The 27,677-nt window shown below is 36.7% G+C and overlaps 1 pseudogene across 1 annotated transcript in view; it reads left to right on the top strand.

Annotated features, from left to right (window-relative positions):
- The first annotated feature begins 973 nt into the window (after positions 1 to 973).
- LOC308635318 (disintegrin and metalloproteinase domain-containing protein 21-like) overlaps positions 974 to 27,677 on the top strand; it is a 99,240-nt pseudogene continuing 72,536 nt past the window's right edge. The window contains exons 1-4 of the transcript in view: positions 974 to 1,060; positions 1,329 to 1,459; positions 7,493 to 8,445; positions 8,844 to 9,714. The product of the transcript in view is annotated as a disintegrin and metalloproteinase domain-containing protein 21-like (transcript). The remainder of the gene's footprint in view (positions 1,061 to 1,328; positions 1,460 to 7,492; positions 8,446 to 8,843; positions 9,715 to 27,677) is intronic.

The raw sequence follows: 27,677 nt of genomic DNA, 5'->3' as shown, positions 1-27,677 counted from the left end.
TGTTCTGTTTGACTGCTGAGTTACTGTTTACTCCTATAAATTTATTTGATGCTTGGGAGGAAAGGTATTAGAAGGGAAGGGAGGAAGTCACTAAAGAGAATGAGAGTAAGCAGGTAGAATTCAAGGAAGGGGGAATAAGAAAATTGAAAAGAAATGTAAAGACAGAAGAAAAGAAGGAAAGAGAAAAAATAGAAAATTAAAAAGTATTTAAAGAAAAATAATAATAATAGAAATGAAAAATGAAATTAAAAAAATGGAATAAAATAAAATAAAATAAAATGGATTAAAAAAACATTTAAAAAGACAGCAAAAAAAAAATTTATAAATGCAGTCCTAGAGTTCGATTAACTGTTCTTCCAGTAGATGGAGCTATACCCACCGGGCCAAGTTTCTCCTCTCATTAGGTGGGAGTCAATCTCTGTGCAGCAGTTCTTCCTCCCGGACTGGGCGGGTCTCCACTCCTGCTGTTCGCCGTGTGGGCGGGGCCTTTCGCAGAGCCGGTCGGGGGTCGTTTGCAGCGCTGGGCTGGCAGGTGGGGGGTGGTCGTCTGGAGCCCCGAACCTCCAGAGGCGGTTCACAGAGACGGACGGGCAGGGACCCAGGCAGGCAGCGCCCCTTCCCACACTCACTGCAACGTGTGGGCAGCGGCCGGCGGCGGTTCACAGAGCTGGGCCGGCGTGGGCCCAGGCAGGCAGCGCCCGTTCCCAAGTTCGCTTCAACATGTGGGCAGCTGCTGGTGGCGGTTCACAGAGCCGGGCCGGCGGGGGCCCAGGCAAGCAGCGCCCGCTCCCAATATCGCTGCAATGTGTGGGCAGCGGCCTGCGGCGGTTCACAGAGCCGGGCCGGCGGGGGCCTAAGCAGGCAGCTCCCGCTCCTAAGCTCGCTTCAACGTGTGGGCGGCGGCCGTCACTGGTTCACAGAGCCGGGCCGGCGTGGGCCCAGGCAGGCAGCGCCCGTTTCCTAGTTCGCTGCAATGTGTGGGCAGCTGCCGGCGGCGGTTCACAGAGCCGGGCCAGCGGGGGCCAAGGCAGGCAGCGCCCACTCCCAAGCTCGCTGCAACGTATGGGCAGCGGCCGGCGGTGGTTCACAGAGCCTGGCCGGCGTGGGCCCAGGCAGGCAGTGCCCGCTCCCAAGCTCGCTGCAACGTGTGGTCCGTGGCCGTCCAGCAGCTGCCGGCGGCGGCTTACAGCGCCGGGCCGGCGGGGGCCCAAGCAGGCAGCTCCCGCTCCTAAGCTCGCTTCAACGTGTGGGGAGCGGCCGGCGGCGGTTCACAGAGCCGGGCCGGCGTGGGCCCAGGCAGGCGGTGCCTGTTCCCAAGTTCACTGCAGCGTGTGGGCAGTGGCCAGCTGCTAGCGGCGGTTCTCAGATCCGGGCCGGCGGGGGCCCAGGCGGTCAGCACCCGCTCCTATGTTCGCTGCAATGTGTGGGCTGCAGCCATTTGGTGGCAGCCAGCGGGACTGTGCCCCTGCTCTGCGTTGCCGAGTTTCAGTCGTCTGGGACAAGCTGACACCTCCAATTAAACTTACTAGTTCCAGGCAGGTCTCCTTTCAGCGGAATTTTGCTAGAAGTTTCTCAGCAGGACGCATGTAGGTGTATTGATGAGTCTTTCTGATCCCGTTACCGCAGAGGCATTGAAAGTGCTGCCTCCTCGCTGGCCGCCATGTTGGGTCCCCCCTCAATGCTGTTATTTTCTATATCAGCACCTTTAGGCTACTAGCTCACCAATTGACCGATGAAATTCTTTTATACACTATTACTTTATTCATCTTCCTCTTCTTGTAACTTCTGATTTTTGCCTTTTCTTATTATGCATATTTATGCACAGATATGAAATGTTCCCAGGTTATTCAGTGACTTTAAAAAGGAAGCTATAGATTTTTGTTTTCCATGGAAAATGTTGTAAATGGCTTTGAAAATTTATGGAATTTGATATATTTCAAATGTTCCATAATATGGTTCAATGTGGAGGACATAACCTTGGCCCATGGTAAAAGTATGAGAAAAAGTACAGAAATACAATGACTATATTATATGGAAGGACAATTAATTAGGGTAAGAAAAATCTAATTTATTAATATTGATGAATTGCTGGTGCACATTGAATGGGGTAAGGAAATCAGATTCATTCATATCAAAAACCTTGGCAGAGGTTTTGGAATAAGAGTGGGAAAGAAATGCAGCCCTTTGAAGTGTTATGCAGAACTGAGACACTTGTTTTTTTTTTATTGGTTGTTAAAAACATTACAAAGCTCATGACATATCATCTTCCATACATTTGATTCAAGTGGGTTATGAACTCCCATTTTTTACCCCAAATACAAGTTGCAGAATCACATCGGTTACACATCCACATTTTTGCATAATACCATATTAATGACTGTTGTATTCTGCTACCTTTCCTATCCCCTACTATCCCCCCTCCCCTTCCCTCTCATCTTCCCTCTCTACCCCATCTGCTGTTGTTTAATTCTCTCCCTTGTTTTTTTTTTTCCCCTTTCCCCTCACAAACTCTTATATGTAATTTTGTGTAACAATGAGGGTCTCCTTCCATTTCCATACAGTTTCCCTTCTCTCTCCCTTTCTCCCACCCCACTCGTCTCTGTTTAATGTTAGTCTTTTCCTCATGCTCTTCTTCCGTGTTCTGATCTTAGTTGCTCCCTTTATATCAAATAAGACATTTGGCATTTGGTTTTTAAGGATTGGCTAGCTTCACTTAGCATTATCTGCTCTAATGCCATCCATTTCCCTGCAAAATCCACGATTTTGTCGTTTGTAGTGCTGTGTAATACTCCATTGTGCATAAATGCCACAGTTTTTTAATCCATTCATCTATTGAAGGGCATCTAGGTTGATTCCAAAGTCTAGCTATTGTGAATTGTGCTGCTATGATCACTGATGTGGCAGTATCCCTATAGTATGCTCTTTTAAGGTCCTCAGGGAATAATTTAGAGACTCTGCGCCTGATAGAAGAAAATTTGGCTCCGATCTACATATTGTGGGGTCGGGCTCCAAATTCCTTAATAGGACGCCTATAGCCCAAGAGTTATATACAAGAATAAACAAATGGGACTTACTTAAACTAAAAATTTTTTTCTCAGCAAGAGAAACAATAAGAGAGGTAAACAGGGAACCTACATCCTGGGAACAAATTTTTACTCCTCACACTTCAGATAGAGCCAGAATATACAAAGAACTCCAAAAATTAAACAATAAGATAACTAACAACCCTATCAACAAATGGGCCAAGGACCTGAACAGACACTTCTCAGAGGAGGACATACAATCAATCAATAAGTACATGAAAAAATGCTCACCATCTCTAGCAATCAGAGAAATGCAAATCAAAACCACCCTAAGATACCATCTCACCCCAGTAAGATTGGGAGCCATTATGAAGTCAAGTAACAATAAATGCTGGCGAGGATGTGGGGAAAAAGGTACACCTGTACATTGCTGGTGGGACTGCAAATTGGTGCGGCCAATATGGAAAGCAGTATGGAGATTCCTAGGAAATCTGGGAATGGAACCACCATTTGAGACACTTGTTTTTAGGTAGCCAAATTCTAGAAATTAAATGTGAAACATTTGAAAGAAGGAATTTTTATTTCTCCTTGTCACGTAAGGTCTCAAATAAAAATATTTGTCCATTAGACAGGTATTACAAATGATCCATGAAGAAGGTTGTAACAATAAGATCATAGGATCTAACAAGTCATCAGGAGATAGGTACCAGTATTTATGCATGAAGTAATACACATACCCATGCATGCATGCACATGTGTACACACACACACACACACACACACACACACACACAAAACCCTTGTGATTATTTTAAAATATTCAGATCTTTAGGAAGATCTCTATCCTTTATAGTATCTTATTATATTCTTTTCATAATACAGTGCCTCTAAATCTCTGTATTTTTATGTTGTTACCTGCAGTTTAAAAAAAAACTTGGAATTAGGCTGAAAATTAGAGCAAGAAGGGATGTGATAATTAGGGTACAGAGTTTAATGGATGGGATAAAGCAATGGAAAAAAGAAAACAACATTTATCAAAGATGATGCATGGCCATTTACTTTGAAGTCTCTGAACTCTTCATGTACTCTTACGCAAAATTATTGAAAATGTTTTATTCTTTCAAGAGGAGTGATCTCTGGGTCCAAAGTATAAAATAATGTTATGAGTGCAAAGACGTTCTGGCTCAAATAGTTTACAAGTTGGCTGACTCCCTCTTACTTGCTTCTGTTATATGTACATTACCTAAGTTCATTTTCAGCCGTGTGGTATCATTAATAGAGAAGTCTTTTTCATCACAACAAAAATTCTCTCTCCTCCATAATTCCCAAATATATTAGCAAGAGAAAACTGTAGAGCAAATTAGAATATTAGAATTTTATTCACAAGCTAGAGGTGTTGTTACACAGGGATTCCTTCTGGGGATTGTGCTTTATTTATTTTGTAGAGGTTTGGAACTTTGTGCAGTAAACCTTCCTTTATGTTACTTGATTATTTTACCCAAGCTACCCAGGCATTCTGTGGCTTTAATGATGATGAAATGAGTCCCTTGCCACATATATGCAAGCACAAAGCAAAGACTAATTAAAATATCTGATTTTTAATTAACCATGCATTAAATGAAGAATTCTTGGCACGCCAACTCAAGCTAGCATTAAAATTCTATAGTAATAAAAATTATAAAAACAATGTTCACTTTTGTTTAGGCTCCTAGGTATTGGTGAAGAAATTTTTAAAAGCAGAAAGTTAAAAAACAGTGTGGACAATAAGTAAAACCCAGATTATTACAAACATTGGAGTTTTTGAAATAAACATATGTTTATCATTTCATCCTTGAGACTAAAATATGTGGGTATCTCATCCTAAATTTTTAAGTTTTCACCTTTTAAACATTCCCCTAGGTAGACTGTGGTCTATTTTCCCAGTTGTGTTCCTAGCATGTTGTAGGAGGGGCAAAATCAGGCAAAAACATTAATCTAGATTGGGTTGAGGACTTTGGCCAAATGTGGTTGAACTGATGCAGTCTAGAGCAAGGGTATAGGGATGACGGTTACAATGATGGGAACTTGAGCAGAGGTAAAACATGGATCGAAAAGTTGAGTCTTCCATAAATTTAATGAGTACATTTTCATTAGGATTAAAAGTTGTTAAATTTTTAATATGTAAACTTAGGAATGCTCAAGGGTGCTGATGCATATCATCATAGGCTGATGGCAAAATGTGGTGGGAGATTACTGTAAAGGTAAAAGGAACCACATAGTGGGTGGTGTGTGGGTTGCCCACGTACTTACCAAACAAGAGGAGGATATGGGTAAGGTTCTTAGCAGAGAAGGAAGTGGTAAATCAGCTGTCAGATTCTTTGCAGTTTGTGTAGAAGTATTTTGGAGATTGGTTTATGAACGAGGAAAAAAGATGTTTAATGTTATATGATGGCTGCTAGTTTAGTGGTTTGGAAGTAGCTTTAGTGATCAAAATAAATTACAATGCAACATCTAGTGTGTATGGCACAGGGTAATTCTGGGACTGGAAAGCTTCCCCTCTGGTAGGTTTCATACTGATGATATAAAATTTTTGTAACATTAAGTAGGGATAAGGCTCTCTTCATAAAGAAAGGTGAGTAGAGAAGAGTGTTGCTGTATTTCATGAAATGAAGTTTCCATAAGTGACATCAAAATGATTCTCAGTGAATAAGTCAAAGAACTTAGAATTCAGATAAAAGAAAACTGAAAGAGAAATGGGTCCTGGGTCTAGGAGATGGTAGGTACTGAATTTGGCAACTTTCATTTTTCTGTTACGTATTCTGAAGTGTGATATTTCATTTACATATTTTAAATTTCTAGGAGCAGATCTTCCTGTCCTTGAAGAACTTTTTTTTTTTTTTCTGCTAGCAATTCTTTTTTTTTTTTTTTTTTGGTGTAGGGGGGTGGGAACTGGAGATTTAACCCAGGGGCAATTTACCACTGAGCTACATCACCATCCCTTTTCATTTTTTATTTTAAGACAGGATCTCACTAAGTTGCTTAGGGCCTCACTAAGTTCAAGGCTGGCCTTGAACTTGCAATCCTCCTGGCTCAGCCTCCTGAGTTTCTGGGATCACAGGCATGTGCCACTCAGTCTTTCCTAAGCTAGCAGCTCTTAATCTCATTACTTTAATAATCTCATTACTTCGGTGATCTTATAAAGACTGGACACTTTCCAAATAGATATTTTATGCAAAATATTAAATGCAATTTTACAAATGCATTAGGTGCACTTTTGCCTCAAACACTGTGCCTAAATGTATGATTCAGACCATGAACTTACTTAGGTCTATATCATTCACTTATGTTTTCCCAAGTGGGTAGTCTAGTGCCTGCATACTATGTTCTGTTAATATCTTATCCAAGTAAAAAATAAGGAGTCAGAATTGTCCACCAACTCTGTGCTAGAAGCAGATTTCTCAATTTCACTTTATTACTAAGCTATGTAGTATTTGTATTTATATCTATATCTATCTGTGTAGTTATTTAATTTATGAAATAAATATATTTGAAATTGTTTTTTTAGGGAGTCAGTTGGCTTATAACCCTAAAAATTCCAGGAGATTGATCCTTTTGTTTTAGAAAAACACTGTTAACATTCATCACATTTTCTTGCCTCCTCTTGAGGTTCATTGATTTCCTTCTGTTTCCAAAGGCACTTCCTTTTGCCTTCAGCATCCTTCCACTTCCAACTGTTGCTTTTACAGCGAGTTTGATTTCCTTCCCATTTAATCTGTGCAGAGATTTTTTAAAAATGTTTTATTTCCTAAGAGCAGAATCAAATACAAACATCTGTGAATGTCATCAGCCCAAAGTAATCCCTCCTGAATGTTTATTGTATTATTTTGTTTATTGAACTGTCCTTTACAGTGGATACCGGTATTTTTACAGTAGAGGTGATGTTTAGATACCTTGTGATTTAACAGGCTTGAATAAAGATAGGACAAGTACTGATTTGTGGCATGGACGTAATCCTTTATATATTAAGGACCATGAGAAAAAATAACATGTGGGCACTTTTGTAGATTATATTTCTCCTGATTAATCTGACTAATTGATCATACAAAATACAAATAAAGGAGGAGTGATATATTTTCAAGCCATTATGTGTAAATCAAGATTCCCTCATCAAAAGAAAATATGCTTCCCTTTCAAGGGAATAACACACTTCTGATTTAAAAATATCTGGAGGAAAAGTTCACATATAAACATACATGAATAATGAATCCATGTGGCCTTCACTGAGGTTCAGTGATCATCCCCCTGTGGACAATTGCCCTTCTTTTGTACATCAGAGTCTAATTCTGCCTAAGATACTCCAGAGCAAATTCAATGCACTTCCTGTAACTAAAAACTCTTCCATTTTAATCCATATCCATTCTTTCTCCTTCACCCTGGCCTGCTCAGACAACAACCCCCATCTCTACGCTTCTTTTTGTTCTTATTTTTAGTTGCTACTCTTATGGATTGACTCTGCCAGAAGAAAGACCATTAAATAGCAGTGATACATGCAACCAACTCAAAGGGTGGAGACTGACAAGCAGTGACTCCTACCCTCCCCTCCTTTGCTCTCACCCTCATTTCATAATGGCTGTGGGTGAGGTCTTGGTGCCTATGAAGAACACTCTCCATCTATTCTGGCCATTAGTGCCTCTATTCCTTTCTGGTTGGCTCTTGATTGGGCATTCTCAATATCACAACCCCCCAGAAGTGGTGATACCCTTGAGGGTAAATGGTCCTAGTAGACACATAAGGACTCCAGGGTGGCTCTTCTACAGCCTGCACTTTGGGGGCAAGATACACATTGTCCGCATGAAGGCCAAGAAGGTTTTGGTGTCCAGAGACTTTGTTCACCTACACTCACCAGGGTGCTCTGGTTGAGGACCAGCCTTTTTTCCAAAATGACTGCTACCATCATGGCTATATGGAAGGAGACCCAGAATCCCTGGTTTCCCTTAATACTTGTTTTGGAGGACTACAAGGAATGCTACAGATAAATGTCATTGCTTATGATATCAAGCCCAAAATGCTTTCTGCCACCTTTGAACATTTGGTATATAAGAATGACGAGGAAGAGTCACAGTATCTACCCAGATGTGGATTAACAGAAGAAGAAATAGATTGGCAATTAAAGTTTCAAGAAAATGTTAGTGCCACTCTGATGCATAGCTCCCTTGAGGGTGTGTGGGCCCACCAATGGTTTCTTGAACTGGCAATTGTGATAGAACATGAACAATTCATTTTTCGGGGAGAAAATATTTCAAAAGTGGGATTTGAAGTAATTATGGCTATAGATTTAGTAGGTGCCTTTTATAAAATAATGGGTCTTGATGTGATTCTCACTGGACTTGAGATCTGGAATGAAAGAAAACCCCTATACAGCAAGTACCACACAGAGAATGATGTATGAATTTTGCACTTGGAAAAAAACCAGCTTTTAATTCTCGTATGAGTCATGATGGTGCACATATTATCATAAAACAAGATTTTTGTGATGAAAAGCCTTTCACATCACATTATAAAGGAATATGTGACATAAATAGAAATTGTGGATTAGAGTGTATTTTAAGTGACCAACCACTTCCACTTGCATCTCCTGTGGCACATGAGCTTGGCCATAATTTGTGGGTGTGAGACGATGATAGCAATTGTGTGTGGGGGGAAAGATTATGCATCATGAATCCAGAAGTTAAGCCTGCAGAAGTGTTCAGCAACTGCCGTTATGCTGCATTTTTTAACATCATTAACAATAGTACTTGTCTGCACAGTGCACCAAATCCAGAGAACATCTAAACAAAAAAGCGCTGTGGGAACAGTGTGGTTGAAGGAGAGGAGCAGTGCGATTGTGGCGCCACAAAATCATGTACAAATGATTTATGTTGTTTGCAAGACTGCACTCTGAAACCTAGGGCCGATTGTACTTCGGGGCTTTGCTTCAAAGACTGCAAGTTCAAGCCATCAGGCACCATGTGCAGAGCACAGAAAAATGACTGTGATCTGCCAGAGTGGTGCGATGGCACTTCGCCTAAGTGTCCAGATGATGTGTATGTGGAAGACGGGATCCCTGGCCTGAACAATAGCTTCTGCTATGAAAAGAGATGCAGCAGCCATGATGAGCCGTGTAAGAAAAATTTTGGCAAAGAAGTCAAGATTGCAAATCAGATCTGTTACAAGTAAATTAACACCAGAGGTGACCGTTTTGGTCACTGTGGTATGGATGACACTAGCTGTGTACCATGCGATATCTCAGATGTCTTGTGTGGGCGAGTTCAGTGTGAGAATGTGATAGAAATTCCTTTATTAGAAGAACACACTACTGTGCTTTCAGCTCAAGTCAATGGGGTCACCTGCTGGGGAACAGACTATCATCTTGGTATGAGCATAACTGATGTCAGTAATGTGAAAGATGGTACAGTGTGTGGCACAGAATATATGTGTCTCCACAGGAAGTGTGTCCCTGCCTCTTTGGGAAGATGTTGGTTCGCCTGATGCCTGCAATATGAGAGGGATCTGTAATAATAAATATCACTGCCATTGTGACTATGACTGGCCCCACCCAACTGCCTGAAGGAAGGCAGGGGAGGTAGTGTGGACAGTGGCCCATCCCCTCAGAGAAGGAGGATACCATCATGGTGGACTTACCTGTTAATGCTGCTATATATTCTTCTTGCAGGTTTGCTTTGCCTTTACTTTCTTTTCTTTTTGTTAACCCAGAAAAAAATCTGATAAATGAAAGAAGGCAGAAGAGCCAACTGTTAAAATTTCACCCAGGCAAGAGGAAAATGTTGAAATTCCACCCGTGAAACCAAGGCGAAGTGTTCAATTTTTGACTGATGAAGAAAAGTTTTCCAACTTCAAGTAAGAAAGAAGAGTTTTCAAGCTTCAACTAAGAAAGAAAAGCTAAGTTTTCCAACTTCAAGTAAGAAAGAAAAAAGTTTTCAAACTTCAACTAAGAAAGAAAAACAAAGTTTTCCAACTTCTACTGTGAAAACAAAGCAGGCTCCAAGTATGAAAGAAAATAATAAAGAACAACCTACAACTGAGAAAGAGAAGCAAAATATTAAAAGTCCAAGTGTGAAAGAAATTATAAAAGAATAAACTGCAAGTGTGAAAGAAAAGCAAAACATTGATATTATACCTCAGAATTAAAAGCAAAAACTTACAATTTCAGAAAATAAAGTGAATCCTAATGGAAATTATCATGTATTAATCTTTAGTATTTCTAGAAATGGAAATATATTTATTAGAGATCACAGACAGAAAATACCAGAGAGCCATTATATTTCAAGATCATAAATATTAGCCCATGAATAAAGGTAATTCATAGCATATTACTACTTTTCAATATTTTAAGAAATTTTGGTACTTTGCTTTTCATTGAATTAATCTCTTTGGGTTCACTTAGCAAAAGCCCAGTTCATAGATATATTTGTGTGCATTTGTATATTTTTGCATATGTGCATATTTTTAATTTACTGTTCCACAACCCAAACCTTCTTGCCCTTTATACATTGCTTAGTTACATGGAGTCAGGAACTCTACAAATAACATTTTTTCTTTCAGCCTTCCTCCTATTCGTTTCAACCAGTAGGGGAGCAAGAGGGTGACTGGAAACCTGGGGGAATTTTTTGAGAGCTGTTTATGCTCAGAAACAGGTTTCACCTTGGTAGCAGCCATAGTATTAAGTTTCCACATTATTACTACTGTTAATAGAAAATTTTTAGACAAATATAATGAAGCTTATTCAAGCAATGAACAATTCATATATGGGGCATCACTCAGAATCAGGACAGGCGCAGGCCTCACCCAGCAACTGTGAACACAGTGTGATAGGGGTGAAGGCAGGGAGGTAGTGTTGACAGTGGCCCATGCCTTCCTTTTTTTTTTTTTTTTTTAGTTTCTTTGCTTCTATAATATTTTTTTTCTTTTTTTTATTGGTTGTTCACAACATTACAAAGCTCTTGACATACCATATTTCATACATTAGATTGAAGTGGGTTATGAACCCCCAATTTTACCCCAAATGCAGATTGCAGAATCACGTCGGTTACACATCCACAATTTTACATAATGCCCTATTAGTAATTGTTGTATTCTGCTACCTTTCCTATCCCCTACTATCCCCCCTCCCCTCCCCTCCCATCTTCTCTCTCTACCCCATCTACTGTAATTCATTTCTCTCCTTGTTTATGTTCCCATTCCCCTCACAACCTCTTACATGTAATTTTGTATAGCAATGAGGGTCTCCCTTCATTTCCATGCAATTTCCCTTTTCTCACCCTTTCCCTCCCATCTCATGTCTCTGTTTACTGTTAATCTTTTCTTCCTGCTCTTCCTCCCTGCTCTATTCATAGTTGCTCTGATTATATCAAAGAAGACATTTGGTATTTGTTTTTTAGGGATTGGCTAGCTTCACTAAGCATAATCTGCTCTAGTGCCATCCATTTCCCTGCAAATTCCATGATTTTGTCATTTTTTTAGTGCTGCATACTACTCCATTGTGTATAGATGCCACATTTTTTTTATCCATTCATCTATTGAAGGGCATCTGGGTTGGTTCCACAGTCTAGCTATTGTGAATTGTGCTGCTATGAACATCGATGTGGCAGTATCCCTGTAGCATGCTCTTTTTAAGGTCTTCAGGGAATAGTCCGAGAAGGGCAATAGCAGGGTCAAATGGTGGTTCCATTCCCAGCTTTTCCAGGAATCTCCATACTGCTTTCCAAATTGGCCACACCAATTTGCAGTCCCAGCAGCAATGTACAAGTGTACCCTTTTCCACACATCCTCTCCAGCATTTATTCTTGTTTGACTTCATAATGGCTGCCAATCTTACTGGAGTGAGATGGTATCTTAGGGTGGTTTTGATTTGCATTTCTCTGACTGCTAGAGATGGTGAGCATTTTTTCATGTACTTGTTGATTGATTGTATGTCCTCCTCTGAGAAGTGTCTGTTCAGGTCCTTGGCCCATTTGTTTATAGGGTTGTTTGTTATCTTATTGTTTAATTTTTTGAGTTCTTTGTATATTCTGGCTCTATCTGAAGTGTGAGGAGTAAAAATTTGTTCCCAGGATGTAGGTTCCCTGTTTACCTCTCTTATTGTTTCTCTTGTTGAGAAAAAACTTTTTAGTTTAAGTAAGTCCCATTTGTTTATTCTTGTATATAACTCTTGTGCTATGGGTGTCCTATTAAGGAATTTGGAGCCCGACCCCACAATATGTAGATCAGGGCCAACTTTTTCTTCTATAAGACGCAGAGTCTCTGATTTGATATCAAGGTCTTTGATCCATTTTGAGTTAACTTTTGTGCATGGCGAGAGAAAGGGATTCAGTTTCATTTTGTTGCATATGGATGTCCAGTTTTCCCAACACCATTTGTTGAAGATGCTACCCTTCCTCCATTGCATGCTTTTAGCCCCTTTATCAAATATAAGATTGTTGTAACTTTGTGGATTAGTCTCTGTGTCCTCTATTCTGTACCATTGGTCCACCCGCCTGTTTTGGTACCAGTACCATGCTGTTTTTGTTACTATTGCTCTGTAATATAGTTTGAAGTCTGGTATCGCAATACCGCCTGATTCACTCTTCCTGCTTAGTATTGCTTTTGCTATTCTGGGTCTTTTATTTTTCCATATGAATTTCATGATTGCTTTATCTATTTCTACAAGAAGTGCCATTGGGATTTTGATTGGCATTGCATTAAACCTATAGAGAACTTTTGGTAATATTGCCATTTTGATGATGTTAGTTCTGCCTATCCATGAACAGGGTACATTTTTCCATCTTCTAAGATCTTCTTCTACTTCTCTCTTTAGGGTTCTGTAGTTTTCATTGTATAAATCTTTCACCTCTTTTGTTAGGTTGATTTCCAAATATTTTATTTTTTTTGAGGATATTGTGATTGGAGTGTTTTTCCTCATTTCCATTTCAGAAGTTTTGTCGCTGATATACAGAAATGCCTTTGATTTATGCGTGTTGATTTTATATCCTGCCACTTTGCTGAATTCATTTATTAGTTCTAGTAGTTTCTTTGTAGACCCTTTTGGGTCTTCTAGGTATAGAATCATGTCATCTGCAAATAGTGATAATTTAAGTTCTTCTTTTCCAATTTTTATGCCTTTAATTTCTTTTGTCTGTCTAATTGCTCTGGCCAGTGTTTCGAGAACTATATTGAATAGAAGTGGTGATAGAGGGCATCCCTGTCTTGTTCCAGATTTTAGAGGGAATGCCTTTAACTTTTGTCCATTCAGAATGATGCTAGCCTGAGGCTTAGCATAGATAGCTTTTACAATGTCAAGGTAAGTTCCCGTTATCCCTAGTTTTTCTAATGTTTTGAACATAAAGGGATGCTGTACTTTGTCGAATGCTTTCTCTGCGTCTATCGAGATGATCATATGGTTCTTATCTTTAAGTCTATTGATGTGGTGAATAATATTTATTGATTTCCGTATATTGAACCATCCTTGCACCCCAGGGATGAATCCTACTTGAACATGGTGCACAATTTTTTTAATGTGCCTTTGTATCCGATTCGCCAGAATTTTATTGAGGATTTTTGCATCTAGGTTCATTAGAGATATTGGTCTGTAGTTTTCTTTCTTTGAAGTGTCTTTGTCTGGTTTCGGAATCAGGGTGATGTTGGCCTCATAGAATGAATTTGGAAGAGCTCCCTCTTTCTCTATTTCCTGAAATAACTTGAAAAGTATTGGTATTAATTCTTCTTTAAAGGTTTTGTAAAACTCCGCTGTATACCCATCCGGTCCTGGGCTTTTCTTGGTTGGTAGTCTTTTGATGGCTTCTTCAATTTCATCCATTGATATTGGTCTGTTCAAATTGTGTGTATCCTCCTGACTCAGTCTGGGCAAATCATATGACTTAAGAAATTTATTGATGTCTTCACTATCTTCTATTTTATTGGAATATAGGTTTTCAAAATAATTTCTAATTGTCTTCTGTATTTCTGTAGCATCTGTTGTGATATTGCCTTTTTCATCCCGTATGTTAGTAATTTGAGTTCTCTCTCTTCTTCTCTTGGTTAGCATGGCTAAAGGTCTGTCGATCTTATTAATTTTTTCGAAGAACCAACTTTTAGTTTTGTTAATTTTTTCAATAGTTTCTTTTGTTTCAATTTCATTGATTTCCGCTCTGATTTTAATTATTTCTTGCCTTCTGCTACATTTGCTGTTGTTTTGCTCTTCCTTTTCTAGGGCTTTGAGATGAAGTGTGAGCTCATTTATTTGTTGGTTTTTTCTTTTTTTGAGGAATGACCACCAGGCGATGAATTTTCCTCTTAAAACTGCTTTCATTGTGTCCCATAGATTCCGATATGTTGTGTCTGTATTTTCATTTATCTCTAAGAATTTTTTGATTTCCTCCTTTATGTCTTCTGTAACCTATTGATCATTCAGTAACATATGGTTCATTTTCCATGTGATGTAGGATTTTTCCTTCCTTCTTTTATCATTGATTTCCAGTTTCATTCCATTATGATCAGATAAAATGCAAGGTATTATCTCCACCCCTTTATATTTACTGAGGGTTGCCCTATGGCATAATATATGGTCTATTTTTGAGAAGGATCAATGTGCTGCTGAGAAAAAGGTATATCCATTTGATGATGGTTGATATATTCTATATATGTCAGTTAAGTCTAGGTTATTGATTGTGATATTGAGTTCTATAGTTTCTTTATTCAACTTTTGTTTGGAGGATCTGTCCAATGTGGAGATAGGTGTGTTGAAGTCACCCATAATTATTGTGTTGTGGTCTATTTGATTCTTGAACTTGAGGAGAATTTGTTTTATGAATGTCGCAGCACCATTATTTGGTGCATAAATATTGATAATTGTTATGTCTTGTTGGTGAATGGTTCCTTTTAACAGTATATAATGTCCTTCTTTATCCCTTTTGATTAACTTAGTCTTGAAGTCGATTTTATTCGATATGAGGATGGCCACCCCTGCTTGCTTATGAGGACCGTGTGCATGGTATATTTTTTCCCATCCTTTCACCTTCAGCGTGTGTATGTCTTTTCCAATCAGATGTGTCTCCTGGAGGCAGCATATTGTTGGATTTGTTTTTTTAATCCATGATACCAGCCTATGTCGCTTTATTGGAGAGTTTAAGCCATTAACATTCAGAGTTACTATTGATATATGGTTTGTACTTCCATCCATGTTTGATTATTTATCCTTTTAAAAAAAATTTAGTTTGTTTCTCCATGATTATCTTTCCCCTCGCCCTCTGTCTTTACCGAGGCACTTCCTATTGATGGTTTTGGTTATTGTTTTTCATTTCTTCCTCGTGTAGTGTTTTGCTCAAAATGCTTTGCAACGCTGGTTTTCTGGCTGCAAATTCTTTTAACTTTTGTTTATCATGAAAGATTTTTATTTCGTTGTCATACCTGAAGCTTAATTTTGCTGGATACAGAATTCTTGGTTGGCATCCATTGTCTTTCAGTGTTTGAAATACATTGTTCCATGACCTTCTTGCTTTCAGTGTCTGTGATAAAAAATCCGTTTTTAACCTTATTGGTTTACCCCTGAATGCAATCTGTCTCCTTTCTCTTGCAGCTTTTAATATTTTCTCTTTGTTCTGTACATTGGATATCTTCATAACAATGTGTCTTGGTGTTGGTCTACTGTGATTTTATGTGCTCGGTGTCCTGTATGCATCTTCAATTTGTATATCTGTTTCCTATTTTATTTCTGGAAAGTTTCCTGTAATTATTTCATTCAGCAGGTTACTCATTCCCTTGGTTTGAATCTCTGTACCTTCTTCTATCCCGATGACTCGTAAGTTTGGTTTTTTTATGTTATCCCATAACTCTTGGATGTTTTTCTCATGATTTTTTACCAGCCTTTATGAGTTGGCTAGACTCTTTTCAAGATGATATATTTTGTCTTCATTATCTGACGTTCTGGCTTCTACTTGCTCCACTCTGTTAGTGATACTCTCAATTGAGTTTTTAATTTGGTTTATCGTTTCCTTCATTTCTAGAATTATTGTTTGATTATTTTTTATAATCTCTATCTCCTGATAAAGATGCTTAACTTCTTCTTTTATCTGTTTATGTAATTCATTCTCAATGTGTTCTTTCGCTGCTTGAATTTGCTGTCTTGTATCCTCTTTAAGGTTCCATTCCATCTGTCTAAGGTGTTCCTTGAGTTCTTTATATGACCATTTTTCTGATGACTCTAGGTCCTCCTGAATATTTAGGCTGTCCTTCATTGTTTGTACTCCTTTTCTTCCTTGCTTTTTTATGCTGTTCATGTTACTTCTTGTTCTGTTTGACTGATGAGTTACTGTTTACTCCTATAAATTTATTAGGTGCTTGGGAGGAAAGGTATTAGAAGGGAAGGGAAGAAGTCACTGTAGCCGCAGGTTTCAATGAAGTTATCTCCTCCGCCGCAGTCTGATGACCCCATGCCTTCCTTATATGGATATATTTTGACCATTGGCAACTTGAAGTTGGTTGGATCTTAGCTGCTGTGATTGGCTACTATTCCGATATTTGTTCCGATATTTGAATTAGGTTGCATATTGTTTATGTATTAACTTAGATTGTTGTTTGCTACATAGGGATTCAAATTATAGAGATAGTTTTAGGTCAAATTTAATGAACACTATATATATTTAGTACAGTTGTTCTCTCTATGAGGCATTCTAAATTTTTGAGTTTAGTTACCTGTGGTCAACCAGTCTGAAATCATTTAAGGGAAAAATCCAGATAATATCATGATTTTTAAATTGCTTTTTGTTCTAAACAGCAGGGGGAAATCTCTCATTACCCTGCTCTGTCCTCCTGAGATGAGAATTATCCTTTCGTCCAGAGTATCCATGCTGTATAAGCAACCTGCATGTTAGTTTCTCAGCCACCATTTAGTTATTAGAATGACTGACACGAAACTACAGAATTTGTTTTCAATTACCCCTATCAAAATAATAATAATTTAATAAAATATTTTGAGGAAGAAAGAGAGGGAGGGAAGAAGAGAAAGAGACTATATTCATATAACTTTTAGTATAGTATATTGTTGTAAGTGTTCCAATTTATCATCAGTTATTGTTAATGTTTTACGTGAACTAATTTATTAATTAACATTAACTTAGGCACATATTGTGTTGTGCTTTGTTACTTTTTCTACCTCTTTTCTACTTTGTCTAGTTTTAAGAATATTTTATAAATCCATTATATTTGGTTTATCGGTTACACTTGGATTTTTTTCAATTTTAGTGGTCATATAACTTTTCAATACATATCATAAAATAATGTAATTATACCTTCAAATACTATTGTATTTTTGTGTTGGGTAGGTGCCTTTTAACAGTGTTCAATATCTTCTCTTCTATCTATTCTAATATTACTTTCACTGCCTTACGTTTCCATATTCTCTTATTACCTAACATATTGTTATTGTTTTACACAAATAACTAACTTCTAAAACAATTAAGAAAAATAAAAATACAAGAATTTATATTGCTTTCAATTATTCTTTGATATTCCTTTTTTAAGGTACATTTAAGATTCTTCTGTCATTTTTTTATTCCTGAGAACCTTATTTAACACTCTTTGCATGGCAAGTCTGTTGTCAGAAAATGTCCTCAGGTTTGTTTAAACAGTGATATAATTTCTTTTTTATCTTTTAAAGAATAAATTTTGAGCATATAATTCTAGGTTAGCAAGATTTGGTCATGCTGTAAATATTATTTCAGGAGATAAGTTGGCTTTAATTCTTATCCATTTTTATAGTGCCATTTGGTGCATTTCATCTAGCATCTTCCTTCCAGATTTTCTATTCATCTTTGTATCTTTAATTTGAATATAATATTTCTATGTGGTGTGTGCATGGGTGTGTGCATGGGTGTGTGTGTGTGTGTGTGTGTGTGTGCATGCACCCGTGCGTGCTAGTATACTCCAGTTTTCTGCACTTTATGGTCTGTGGATGTATTCTGTCATTAATTTTGGCTGATTCTTGGTCATTGTTATTTCTCTTGTTCTTTTTCTCTGATGTTTCCATTAGACATATGCTCCTGTTTGGGTATTACCCTACAGTCCCAGAGTGTTCTCTTACTTTTAGTTCTTTATGTATTTTTTATTTTTGTTTCATCTTCAAAGGCTCTATGGACCTATCTTCAAATTCACTTATTCTGTCCTCAGTGACTTTAAAAGTTTTAACTTCTGTTAATATATGTTGGGATGTTTGAAGAAATTTTCTCCTTTCTAAAACTTAAAAGAGTTTTCACCTCTACATTCTGAACTAGTTGATATAGACGCAGGTTCTTTTTTTCCAGAGTTGGGAGAGTTTTACAGAACTCACCATTGAAATGATAAATTGCATATATTTTAAAAAGCTGAATGGAAAAATGGTTATTATTCCAAATTTCTGGAAAATTAGTAAACCAATTTTAAAAATGTATGTGAAGGCAGGGCTGAGTAAGTTTAGGTAGAAAAGTTGTTGACAACTATAGAGGACTATTTTTATTTCTTGTTTCATTTTGGGTCACTTTTTCATAGTATTTTGAAAGACATTTACTTTTTACACCTAAGTTATCATCAGTCTGTCATATAATTGTTTACAATATTTTCTTGATGAACTTAAGTATGTATAAAATCTATAGTGATAATCCCTTTTCTATTCATGATATTGAAAACTTATATTCACATACCATTTTAAAATTTATTTACTAATTTTCCAGCAATTTAAAAAAATGCCATTTTTCTGTTCAGTTTTTTCATTTGCCTTTAGTGTTAAATATTCATTAATTTCTGGTGTGTTTAGTTTTTACCTTTGGATCATTTGGAATTTTTTAATCTAAAGATTTTAGGGTCTCAAAATATAATATTATTATTTTAAATTTAATTTCATTAGTATTAATTCATTTAATCAGTATGGTTTTAGCCTTTTAAAAAGGATTTAGACATTTTCTAAAATTATATATGGCCTCTTTGTGGGCATGAACTCTTTGCATTTTTTTATCTCTATTTTTCTACAAATATCAATTTGATTATACTGATTAACAATGGTCTTACAATTAAAACAAAATAATTTAAAATATATACTTTAAATAATATGTATTATTCTATTCTATAGATGTGCCATATTTTGGTTACCCATTCATCACTTAATAAACAATGCATTTTTCCAAGATTGTGACTATTATATATAATATCTGCATGATTTTCAAGTAGCTGTCCTTGTGTGGACCTATGTTTTTATTTCTCCTAAGCTATATGGCCACATACTGATAGTTTACATAAACTATCACACTACAATATATTCCATTTCCCTAAACAATCGATAATAGTTTGTTGTCACATCCTCACCAAGAGTCAGTTTTGTCTTTTTTTATCATAACTTGATAATTAGTGGTATGTCTCTATGGTTTAAATTTGCATTGATTAATGATGAGAACCTTTCTATGCCCTTATAGGCCATTCAAATATCTCCTTTACATGTGAGTACAAATGTTTTCTCTAATATTTATTAGATTTTGGTGCTAAGTTATAAGAATTTGTTACTTTTCTGAAAATACTTTTACAGATATATTACTTGCAAGTATTTTCTATCATTCTGTAAGTTTTCTATTTTTTGTGGTTTCTTTTAAAGCACAAAGTTATTAATTTTGATGAACCTCAGTTTATTATTTTGACTTTTATGAATCACATCTAAGATTATTTCCCCATGAAAGCTCACACATTCCGTTGAAGCCTCCAAAGGAGAGAGAAAGGACTATCAGAAGACATGAAAATTAATAATAATGAATAAATATATTTCAAAATGAGAGAAGATTGTATTGAGTAGATTAATGTTTTTAAAAGTAAGTGGCTAAGAACAACTGCTCAAAAAAAAAAAAAAACAAAAAACTCAAAACTATCACTATTTGCAACTGACATGATTCTGTATTTAGAAGATCAAAAAATTTCTACCAGAAATGTTCTAGAACTAATAAATGAATCCAGCAAAGTAGCAGGAGAGAAAATAAACACCCAGAAGTCAAATGCATTTTTATAGATCAGTGATGAATCCATTGAAAGAGAAATTAAGAAAACTACTCATAAAAGCCTCAAAAAATTAAAATATTTGGAAATCAATGTAACAAGAGAAATGAAAGACCTCTGCGGTGAAAATTACAGAACACTAAAGAAAAACATTGAAGAAGACCTTAGAAGATGGAGAGATCTACCATGCTCTTGGATTGGCAGAATTAAAATTGTCAAAATGGCCATACTAGCCAATTTGGTGGTGCATGCCTATAATCCCAGTGGCTAGGGAGGCTGAGTTAGGAGGATTATGAATTCAAAGCCAGCTTCAGTAGCAGCAAGGCACTAAGCAACTCTGTCTCTAAATAAAATACAAAATAGGGCTGGGGATTTGGATCAGTGGTGATGTATCCCTGAGGTCAATCCCTGATACCCTACCACAAAAAATAGCCATACTACCAAAAGCATTATACAGATAATGCTTAATGTAATTACTATTAAAATCCTAATGGTATTCTTAATATAAATACAAAAGGCAATCATGAAATTTATTTGGAAAAATAAAAGACCCAGAAAGCCAAAGCAAAATCCTTAGCAAGAAAAATGAAGCACGCGGCATCACAATAATGGATCTTAAATTATACTACAGAGCCATAACAACAAAAATGGCATGGTATTGGCACCAAAACAGATACATAGACAAATGGTAAAGAATAGAAGACATGGAGGCAAACCTACATAAGTACAGTTATCTCATACTAGACAAAGGCATCAAAAACATACATTGGAGAAAAGATAGCCACTTCAAAAATGGTGCTGGCAAAACTGGAAATCCATATGTAGCAAAATGAAACTGAACCCCTCTCACCTTGCACAAAAATCAATCCAAAGTGGATCAAAGACTTAGCATGAACAGATATCCTGCATCTAATAGAAGAAAAAGTAAGCCTAAATCTCTGCCGTGTCAGCTTAGGAACTAAGTACCTGAACAAGACTCCTAAAGCACAGAAGTAAAATCAAGAATCAATAAATGGGATGGAATCAAACAAAAAAGCTTCTACACAGCAAAATAAATAATAATATGAAGAGAGATCCTACAGAATTGGAAAAAAATCTTTACCATACACACCTCAGAGAGAGCATTAATCTCCAGGGTATATAAAGAACTCAAAAAACTTAACACTGAAAACAAACAAACCTACATACAAATAACCCAGTCAATAAAGGGGCAAATGAATTAAATAGGCACATCACAGAAGAAGAAATACAATCAACAAATATATGAAAAAAAATGTTCAACATCACTAGCAATTAGAGAAATGCAAATCAAAACTATAATGAGATTTTATCTTACTCCAGTCAGAATGGCAATTATCAAGAATACAAGCAGGGCTGGGGTTGTGGCTCAGCAGTAGAGTGCTCGGCTAGCATGTGCAAGGCCCTGGGTTCGATCCTCAGCACCACATATAAATAAAGGTATTGTGTGCAACTTCAACTAAAAAGTAAGTAAATAATAAAAGAACACAAGCAATAATAAACGTTGGCAAGGATGTCGGGAGAAGGGAATGCTCATACACTGCTGGTGGGACTGCACATTAGTGCAACCACTATGGAAAGCAGTATGGAGATTCCTCAGAAAACTTGGGAACGGAACCACCATTTGACTCAGTCATCCCACTCCTAGGTTTATATCCAAAGAACTTAAAATCAGAATACTGCAGTGACGCAACCACATCAATGTTTACAGCAGCTCAATTCACAATAGCTAAACTATGGAACCAACTTAAGTGCCTTTCAGCAGATGAATGGATAAAGAAACTGTGGTGTATATACACAATGGAATATTACTCAACTTTAAAGATGAATGAAATTTTTTGCATTTTCCAGTAGATGGGTGGAACTGAAGAATATTTTTTCTAAGCAAACTAAGCCAATATCAAAGAACCAAAAGCCAAATGTTTTCTCAGATATGTGAATGCTAATTCACAATGGGCAGGGGGTGCAGAGAATAGAGATATTTCGGACAAAACAGAGAGGAGTGAAGGGAGGGGAGGGGCATGAGAGTCGGAATGATGGTAGAATGAATCAGACATTATTACCCTATGATTACATGACCTGTGTAACATGGTGCATAACATCATATATAACCATATATAACCAGACAAAATGAAAAATTTAATTCCATTTATGTATGATGTGTCAAAATGAATTCTACTGTCATGTATAACTAATTAAAACAAAAATATATTTTAAAAAAGAACCACTGTTCTTAATAGATAGAAGAAAGTCACTGAAAAATTAAGGTAACTCTTCCTACAACAATAATAAAAAGCAAACAAATGTATAAATACTCAAATCACCTCTAAACTAACAACAATCTGTATGCTAAATTTCAGCCCAGGGATATAATCAGGGTTTAAGAATTAATACTACTTTGTGTATGGCTAGAAAATTTGGATTAATCATCTGTCTTGAACAGATCACACATTTACATATATGAATTAGGAGGCTTTGAAAGAATGCTATGGTTAAATTCCTTCTTAGACATGTCTATTAAAGAATGGATATAGCTGACTGTGTTAGCTTTTTGTCACTGTTACAAAAATACCCAATGATAACAATTTACAAAAGTTTATTTGGTCTCTCATGGTTTTAGTCTATGATTGGCCCACTCCACTGCTCTAGGCCCAAGGTGATGCAGAACATCATGGTAGAGGTGTATCATTCATCTCATGCAGGCAGAAGACAGAGAGAGGGGAAGGGGCCAAAGGCAAGATGAACCCTTCAAGGACACACCCCTAATGGCCCACCTCCTCCAGCCACACTTCACCTCCCTACTGTTACCACACAGTCAGTCCATTTAAACTAGGATGGACTGATTAGATTATAGCCCTCATAATCTAATTATTTAATCTCTGAATATTCCTGTACTCTCAGAAAATTTGGGGACCACCTCATATCTGAACCACAACTCTAATATTTTTAGTTATTCTCTTTTTAATTTGATCTTTTGTGATTTTATATGTCACTAATTACTTTGTATCCTCTATTTCATTTGTACATATATGTATCTTATACTTCTTTCATGAAGCATTAAACTTTATTAATATAAATACTTATTGGAAAGAAAAGATAAAAAAAAGTGAAAGAAAATAAATTTAATAAAATATATGTGAAGGACAGACTCTTCCAAAATGTGATATTGGAAATGTCTTCAATAATGTAACCAAATTGCCTTGCTTATCAGGGAATTCTCTGCTATATGGTACAGACATGAACCTAGAAACAAAGCATAAAGTGGTGTGACATGGTATTTCCTTTGAACTAGATGTGTCAAATCTCTGGCTCTTCAAACCATGACCTGTCTAATCAAGAAAGAAGGAAAAAGCATCCTTCCTTCTGGCCTAGAATAACTTATATTTTGTGTTTTGTGTGAGATAAGGGATGAAAAAAACATAAACAAAGAACAAGACTGAACTCCTCTTTGAATACAGAAGATGCTATGATACAGTTAACTAAATTAATAAAAAAATTCTCAATTCCCTTATGCAAAGTAAAATATCATTTTTACCACTGTTATTTCCTACTTAGAAACACTGAGTTCTTACATATTTCTTTAGAGAGATTTATTCCTGTTTTCAGTGTAAACTAGCATTGCAGTTACCATCAACTTATTGAACATGTCTAGTTTCTTCTAAAAACTTTAGGAATTTTTAAAGTACTAGGAAAAATATGTAAGCATAAGTTATTTGTCAATTACAGCTAAAGAAATTAACAAATATGAAAAAAGACCCTCAAATTTGACATGAACTGAAAATTGGCCTATTTTACAATCACATTCATTTAAAAATTCACCTTAATTATTCCCCCAGCCCCACATTATGAACCCAATAGTTGGTTGTCAATATCAAGTGTACAGGTTCAAATCAGAATGGTCACAGGTATCCCAGTCTTCCCTTTTGGCCTGTCCAGCCTCAGTTTCCTTTAACAACAACCAGAGAAGCAAATAAGCTTGTACCTCACCTACTGATTATTCTGTTATCATCTTACCCATGTGGTCTGGATGGAGTGAAGGAGCAGGAGGCAGGACGTGTGGGAATCCAGGCCCAGGCTGCACATGGCTGATCTCTGCAGGGTCAACAGCCTTCCCCTCACCCTGTCCTTTATGCTTTCCTCCTCCCTTTACCCAGAGGCTTCCCCAATCCCTCGATGTCCATGGTCAATGAGGACTCCTTCTGCAAAGGATGTTCTCTCAAGCACAGCTCCTCCCTATCCATGAACTTTTCTGCATTCACCTTAACATCTGTACACATCTTTTACTAAAAACACTGATATTGTTAATGTATATTTACTTGTGTATTTGATTTATGTAAATATTTACTACAAATCTCTAAAGAAATATTTCATGTTTTTTGGCATGTAAGTTCCAATTAGGAAATATATATATATATATATATATGTATATATATATATATACGTATATATATATATATATACGTATATATATATATACATATATATATATACGTATATATATATATATACATACATACATATATATATAAAATTCAAACCCCTATTTTTAAAAGAGGGTGATGGAAACATGTTGTGGTATAGACTCCTTCACTTGCATGAGCATGGTTTGCACTTGACACACTTGGTGCTCTACACATATTGATTATGGGAATGGGGACAGTATTAAAGACCACAGACAATGTTTGTGCTATCCACTATGTAGAGCATGATTTGTGTGTCAACTGGTGATTTTCACAAGATGAGAATTACACATATGGAAATTGGGTAATTAGCCCAAAAAATCAGAATCTAAATTACATTCTTTTTTTCTTTTCTTTTTGTGTTACGTTTGAATCAAATGGGGTATAATTTCTTATTTTTCTGATTGTACAGGTTGCAGAATCACATTGGTCATACAGTCCCCTATATACATACAGCAATAATAATGTCTATTTTATTCTGCTGCCCTTCCTATCCCCCCTTCCCTAGATTACATTCTTACTGCACTTTCAGATCTCTATAAAGTACACTTCTAATTTAATTATTTAGTTAAATCTTTTTATGTAAACTGTTTTAGAAAGTTTGTGCATTGAAATGTGCATTTCCTGAATTTCTTTGTTTCATATATGTAACATAATGCCTTAAAATTCAGCAGAGTCAAGTATGAGTGATTCATAACTTCTTGTTAATAAAGATATTTCCCTTTGTCATACATATATACATACAAATAATTTTTCAACTGTTTTCTCTTTTACATCAATAACAAAGGATAAATTATAACATAAAGGCTTCATATATGATAAATGAATTATGCATTCTTATGACATGGAGGACAACCTTCCAGAATCTTCTGAACAATCAGTTCATCAGGAAGAAACAGCAGCTAGGACTGGCTATAGAGGAAACAGCAGGATTTGGCTTGAAGATCTCTGCCAAGAATCTCAGAGAGGTGTGAATAGGACCCTTGGGCTGGCAGACTCTCCTGGTACACTTTCTTGAGGTGGCTGTATTCTGGGTAGGCTGTGGCCAGACTGGAATAACACAATGATCAACATATGTAACAATATAAGAGAATTTTTGTATAAGATTTGGGCTCCCTTCTCTCCATTGGTTGTGTTTTCTGTTCTGTTTTGTGAAAGAAGAGGATTTTTTTGTTCCTTCCTTTCCTTAAATTTCATTGTACTTTAAAGATTTTACAAACTGAAGTCAAAACAATAATTTAAAGTCTCCTACATGAGAAGGAAAAACCCCAATAAACAGACATCTTCTCTTTCCTCTTTTCAGGTAGGATGAAAAAATTCTGAGGAAAGGGGCAGGAAAAATGAAGCAAAAATTAATAAATAAATGAAGTGGGAGGATACTTCAAGAGCAAAGAAGTTAGTTACATCTTTTTCTTCTACTTTTTTAAACTTATAAGGGTTATGGGTACATTTTTTTATCATGAAACATTCAAAGTAGACTAAAGTAATGCTTTTTAAAATATAGAAAAAGGAATGGGAATACCTCATATTTTTAAAATGTTTTTTAAACATTTTAAAAACATTTAGTGCATTATACTTACAGAAAGCTAGTAGGAATCAACAATGCAGATTTTTAGTCTTTTGTTCACATTTTATCTAGACATCTTTGGTACAAGGGAGATTGGAAAAGTCCAATACCTCTTCAGAGATTGTCAAGTAGTGGCACATAATGACTTTCTACAGGGTCTTCTGAATGGGGTGTCAAAATGCACTGCTCTGAGGCTCTGTACACACATGCCAGAACCATGCATGCAGATGACAAGCCGTAGTTTCCTTTTCTTCATTTTTTTTAACAGATGGGGATTTTTACATTAATTGTTGTGCTCTGTGGAGACTTCTTCAGGAAAATCAGCAATAAAAGGGGTATGGGGGGGTGCAGGTGTGAAAGGTCATTAGTTAGTCTCTGAGAGACTGAATTAGTTGGTTAGTCTGAGTTGCTGGCATTCAGTTCTGTGCATGAACTAGTAACAGAGTTGCCCTGGTTACCAGTGGTAGCCTGATCAGTCTTCGTGTTAAAGGTGACCCTGGGTGATTCTAAGGGTTACTGTGCTGGAAGTATAATCCAATCCCAATGCCCTCTGTGCCATATGGAGTGATGTCATAAACAGTCAAACACAGGCCAGTCAAAAAGTAAATGCTACTGAATGAACAAGGAAGTTTTTCATTCCACATTTGCAGGTTTCGTCAAGCTCCTTCCACATTCTCCTGCTGGTCCCTAACTTGGATCTAGAGCTCTATCCACCATTCTTTTGCTGCTTACATTCATTTTTCATTTTGAACAAATATAAATCTAACTATAATTTGTTTTAATGACGTCTAAGCTCAAACATCAGTGGTAAAACATGAGGATGGTGGTGGGACAGAATTCTACTCCAACTAAAAAGCAGAGAGAAGAAAACAAGACAAAACATGGTCAGTGGGTAGCTATGAATTTCACTATGATCAGGATGTAGTAAGCAGCCCCAGGTTCCTTCCTCCCATCTCAGCCAGCACCAGAGAGTCCTCATCCAGGCTCAAGTGAGTAGCTGCTATTTTCAGGCCTACTGGGAGGATAATAAGACTATGCCCTTCCATAAATAATGAGGACTCACTGTGTTCACATGGGAAACCTGCACTGTTACCCACATTTGCTGTGAAGAAGCAAAACCCACCCTTCTCCGATCAAAGCATCAACCACGTGAAAAGGAATATTTAAATAAGGCCCAGGGACAACACAAAATCTACAAAATGCCCACATTGAAAATGAAAATCACAAGTTATGCCAAGAACCAATAGGAAGTAAAGGTGGATGAAAAACACACAATATCAGAATGCTATTCTGATAGTCAGACACAGATATCAGAATGTTAGAAATACGTTATAAAAATTGTAAAGCAGTGTCATTAAAATTATTTTGTAAGAATTACCATCATGCTTGAAATAGACTCAGGGCAAGTATAGAAGAATCAAACAAGAACAAAATGTAGTTGTCAGATTTGAAAAATAACATCACTGAAAAGAAAACATGAATAATAATCCCTTCAGTTATTAGCTCAATAAAAGAGTAACAGAAACAGGCACACACACACACACACACACACACACACACACACACACACACAAATATCAGGATGAAAGG

Source organism: Spermophilus citellus (genome assembly GCF_964194105.1).
Source record: "Spermophilus citellus genome assembly, chromosome: 16".
NCBI classification, from domain to species: Eukaryota; Metazoa; Chordata; class Mammalia; order Rodentia; family Sciuridae; genus Spermophilus; species Spermophilus citellus.
The sequence above is the reverse complement of the archived record's forward strand: the minus strand, read 5'-3'. Positions and strand labels throughout refer to the sequence as shown.